Below are 5,151 nucleotides of genomic sequence, written 5' to 3'. Positions count from 1 at the left end.
CTCAAGATGGATACAAACAAGGGCTGTGTAAAGGAATGCCAGATATAGTATTCGAAATATTCAAATTAATAAATTTTTTGTTGTGTTCTATAGACTGGTTGACTAACCTATAATCTATATTTGAGCTTTTGTATGAAACTGAATTAATTTCATGCAAAAAAAGAGAAAGTATGAATTGTATAATTAGCCTTAAAAAATATTCAGTATGCAAAAGGTATTAATTTAGCAAAGTTAACTTTGCAAACATTAGCTTAGATTTGACTCACTATAAATATCTAGTTTTCACATCAGTTTTAACAATATTACTACACTAGAGTTTGCAAATACTCCCCCTTTGATCGTCATTTTTGTGAATTAGTGCCACTGGAGACTAAAGTATTGCCCTGGGGAGATCTTCTGAAGTATATATCTGAACCTTTTTGGCTCAAAAGGACCAAGTTGCAATTAATTATGATCAGCTTTATTTTAAATCTGGGTAAAAATACCCCTTTTTTGGATAATTTTTATTTTATATTTTGCCCAATCCCTCAGATATCTGTATGAAGAATTTCATTTTATTTCTTACTAAAAGTCTTTACATTTCCAACTTTGTAGGGATCAGAACCTTTATCAAAAACAAAATTATAAACTCTATATATAATAAATAAAAGAAACCGTATTTTAATATGGCAGAATTGATTTGCTTGTCTTATTTCACCACTGGCAGTGCTATTAGTCAACTGGATAATTGTGGGGTGGTAATTATAGTCTAATTCAACTGATCATTGTTTTTTATTCAAACTCACTTTTTGTACTAGTATGGTATCTGGTTTTTTTATATCATAGTTGATAACTGGATTTTTGGGGAAGTGAGTATATATTTAAAATTTGTGCATCTTTGTTAAAACAAAATTTAGTAGTTAGTTTACCTTTTGTTTCTGTTTTTGTTTAGCCTGATAGGTCCAGAATACTATTGTAATTGATAAAAGTACAATGCTTTATTGGTTAAAACTGTCAAGCATTAAAAAGAAGGAAAGTCCAATTTTAAAAGAAGTATTCCGATCCCTCTCTTTTCCCCAAGGGGTCAGTTATAAAACATGATATTGTTACAAATATAATATTGTTTTTTTAGGATTTTATATGTCATCCCCTGGTGAAGGATCTGTTCCTTTAATTGATACTCCAAGTGCTGATGAATTGTTTGAACTTCTGAACCAAACTTCTGATGATGAAGAAACTTGGTCTTTGGGCCTGTTTTTAAATTTACATTCAAATACATCTTCAGTTATTTGTCAAGGATTAGAAACAACAATTTCTATTGCTGGAAGCTTAATGGTAAGATTGCTTATTTTGGTTTTTAATTTGTCTATTTTTATTATTCTATTCATGTTAGCCTGTATATCTTTCACCGTGATAGATTATTCTAATGCTCTGCTGTTCAAGTGTAAATACTTTAATTTTATAAGATATGTAATTTTCAGTAATATATCAGAAGACTACTGTAATTCATATTAGGGAATGGTTTTTCTACTAAATTTTAAAGGGTAAAGGTGTAGAATTGGACCTCATCAGAAAAAGATGTGCTAGAACAAAAAGGTGCATTTATAGATTGTTAATTTTATGTTCATATTAATGGTTTAGTTCATATTTTGACATTTCTTCCCTAGACCCCCCCCCCCCTCTAATGGTTTCATGTAGCCAGCAATAAGGACAGTTGTTGTTCAATGAAAATGGTGACTTTGCTTGTTGGCAAAATCTTAAACTGCAGGAGCATAAATTCAGCATTTTTATGGGGGGGGGGGGTATGCTGTACATTGCATATAATGTTTTTTTTTTTTTAATTGACATTATTTTTAACTATAGACCTTCTGTTGACGACATTTTATGGTAATACTTTGTGAAGACTACTTCTGACAAAGAAATGTTCTTACTACTAAAGATTAGTACCATTGTATTTTCTATTGAACACTTTCCAAATGTAAAGGTGATTACTGAGGCAATGTCTAATAAAAAAAAAATTATGTGCTACCAGTTCAGATCAAATCTGTGTTCCGTGGTTTTTCCTCTGTACATACAAATACATTGTTTTTTATAAAACAAATAATTTGCTTTAGTTTGCCAATTAGGTCTATTGTCTAATAATTAATATAACATAGTTTTACTCTTTTGTATTCATCTACAGGTGTTTTTTTCTGTAGCTATAGATTCTGATCTATTTGTCCTGCTAAGACAAACCTTTCCATGCAAATCACAACCAGGTTTGACTTTGTGGTGTAATAGGCAGCATAACATTTTGTCTAGTTCAACAAATTTTAACAATTTCTTTATTGTTAAGTGCAAATACTGATAAGATCTACATTTTCTTTCATGAAAATTTTATTTTAAAGTAAATCAAGATAGGGTTAAAAAAATATCTTCAAGTACTTTTAAAGCAATTAAAACTAGGTATTTAGTGTTGTGACTCCTGTAGAAAAGTATAGAAATTGTCAACATGGTTTATCAACTAAATTATAAACTTGATGGATGTGATGAAAGACAATTAAAATTTTTAATCCAAATTAATAGCCCACTATTTTTATGATTTTCTTTTGTTGCATGTTTTTTTTTTCTTCATAGTTGATCTACTTCCACAAAGTGTTTCTTACTAAGTTCTTATTATTTAACAACAGAACAGCTGATGTATTCCTTGTATAGTTAAAAAAAAAATTGTACTTGTTCTAGGAGTGCCCCCTGAGTGTGGATTTTGTTGAAAGCACCATTCCGACAATGTCTGATGAAGTTTTTAGGCAGCACTTCCGTCTTTCAAAATGAACATTTGAAGAGCTGCTGCTGTTACTACTAGATCACCCTGCCACTAAAAGGATCTTTCAAACAGAAAATACCACATGTGTTCAAAAACAATTGAGAAAGACAGTTCTAATCACAATTTTGCACCTTGGTAATCTGGGAAGTATATGGGAAATATCAGAGACATTTGGTGTAGCAAAATCTACTGTACATTTTTCGACGATCTTACGATCATATGAGGATCTACATTATAACACTTTAACAATAGTCTTGTTTATTCAAGTTACAAACTCCATCTCGTTTGTTGTTTTTTCATTGAGTTTTATCTCTCTTTGTTTTTTTTATTCAAGTTTAACAGTTGTTTAGTTAGCTCTACTTTAATAGTAAAATTGTTTTTCCTATAGCTTAATAAAAAAAATTATTAAAATTTACATACTTAGAAGCAACCATACATGTATACATAAATTAAATTAAAAAGTTTTTTCAACTTAAAGTAAGGAGCAGACTTAAAACGAACGTAAAGTATTACGTGTATGAGGGAGATTTCCCCCTCCTCAACACCTCAAAGTTTTCCCGCTCCTGACATAAAAGCTTATTAGTACTTACAAAAACTTATCATTGTTATAATAAAACGACCCTTGTGTTTCAGGAGTCGTTCTTACGGAATTCAGACACGGTTCAAATTTTAGCGTAAAGAGCAAGATGTTGAAGAGGAAGAACCCCCTCATATACGAAATAATTTCTGTTTGTTTTAAGTTTTAATGTTGCTCCTTATTTAAAGTGACAAAATTTGTTTTTCAAAATTTGATTTCTGATTGTGTTGTAAATGCCTGGAATCTGGCTCCACCTGCACGAAAAAAAAAATTGTGATCATGAAGAGGCTCAAGAGGGAGGTATCTCCCTCCCTATCTAGTTATTCGAAATACTTTTAAGGTATAAAACAAATTTCAACCTTATAAATATTTCGGTTAGCTAGGAAGAGTACATATCATTTTTCAATTTTGGAAAATATTTGTGGACAAATCCCAAGTGAACCTGTCTTGGCAAAGTTACCCAAGAGGATTTGTTGCGCCACCCCACAAAATCTTGGAAACTATATAAAGTCAAGCTCTGCCAAAAGGTGTTAAATTCGAATTCGTCCCCCCCCCCCTCCCCTTAGTCATTCCAGAAGAAATCCCGAACTAAGGTCATGATGGTCATGTATCATGGTTGCAGCCTAGTAAAGAGAGAACCACAGCCCAAAGTAACCAAAAGTTAAAAAACGTGCTTAGAAAAAAACTACCTAGTGAAAAAAATTGTCATCTGACACTGATTCACGAATGGTAACTATTATTTCAGTTCATCTTAAAAGTAAAAGTTCATTGCAAAAAGAAATTTATGGTGATTTCTAAAAAAAAAGTCTGAAACCACTCAAAAATGGCGTCAGGTTAAAATGAAAAGTCAACCATTGAAATCAGCACGGTCGAAAACCTAGTTATGGGAAATTAAAACCCCCTCCTTGAATAACAAGGAAAATGAGGATTTTGCATGGGTAGCACTGACCTGTCTTCCGTTTTTTATTCTTCTTTTTTTCTAGCAAGGTTAGGGGTGACCAGAACATCATAGAGAGATGGGTACTGCAATAGCTAATTCGAACGGAAATTAAATTTGCTAGTGCCCTTTTTAAGTGACCAAAAAGATTGGAGGGCATCTAGCCCCCTTTCCCCCAAAGTCATCCAATAACAATTTTGAGATAGCCATTTTATTCAATATGCTTCAAAGGTATCTTTCGTTTTGGTGATGATATGACCCTCCTTAGTCCCTGGGGAAAGGGCTGCACATTGTGTCAGTATCGGACATATTGATATCACGCGTATCGGTATTGGCATATTGTTATTGGGCGTATTGGTATCGCAGGTATCTAGACTGATTTTGAATAACTCATATAAAAAATATTGCTCATATCTACATCCTTCATATAAATTCAACTATCAGCAAGTTCCAAATGGCAGTAAAAACGGTACCTTTTGTGCCATGTCTCGAGAGGAAAAGCTGGGGCTACAAGTACTTTTTAGAGTGACGTTTAATGGCTCATTTGAAAGCTATTGCTCATTTCTACGTAATGTTTATCAATTCTACCATCTGCAAGTGTTATACAGCACCAAAAACAATACTTTTGATGTCACTTCTTAAGTAGAAAAGCTTGGAAGTATAAAACGAAATCATCATTGTAATAATTATGATCCAAAACCCGTAACCGAAGGTCTGCAGGAACACCTCTCGTATGTTCCTCCTCAAAGCCTCCTTAATAAGCTACTCAATTAAGGTACAATCATTAATATATCAAATCTGATTGTTAGAGGCGTGGACCTGTGGGTATAGCGTTCGACTTCGAAATAGATTGTC

At 32.5% G+C, this 5,151-nt stretch overlaps 1 long non-coding RNA gene across 1 annotated transcript; it reads left to right on the top strand.

Moving 5' to 3' along the window:
• The first annotated feature begins 12 nt into the window (after positions 1-12).
• Positions 13-3,412, top strand: LOC148952253 (uncharacterized). The gene is made up of 2 exons (XR_016141767.1): positions 13-1,314; positions 2,701-3,412. It is a non-coding gene; the product is annotated as an uncharacterized LOC148952253 (long non-coding RNA).
• The last annotated feature ends 1,739 nt before the right edge of the window (positions 3,413-5,151 follow it).

This window comes from Artemia sp. Qi Xiang Cuo, chromosome 5 (assembly GCF_049724085.1).
Source record: "Artemia sp. Qi Xiang Cuo chromosome 5, ASM4972408v1, whole genome shotgun sequence".
NCBI classification, from domain to species: Eukaryota; Metazoa; Arthropoda; class Branchiopoda; order Anostraca; family Artemiidae; genus Artemia; species Artemia sp. Qi Xiang Cuo.
This window is presented reverse-complemented; position numbering and strand designations above follow the sequence as displayed.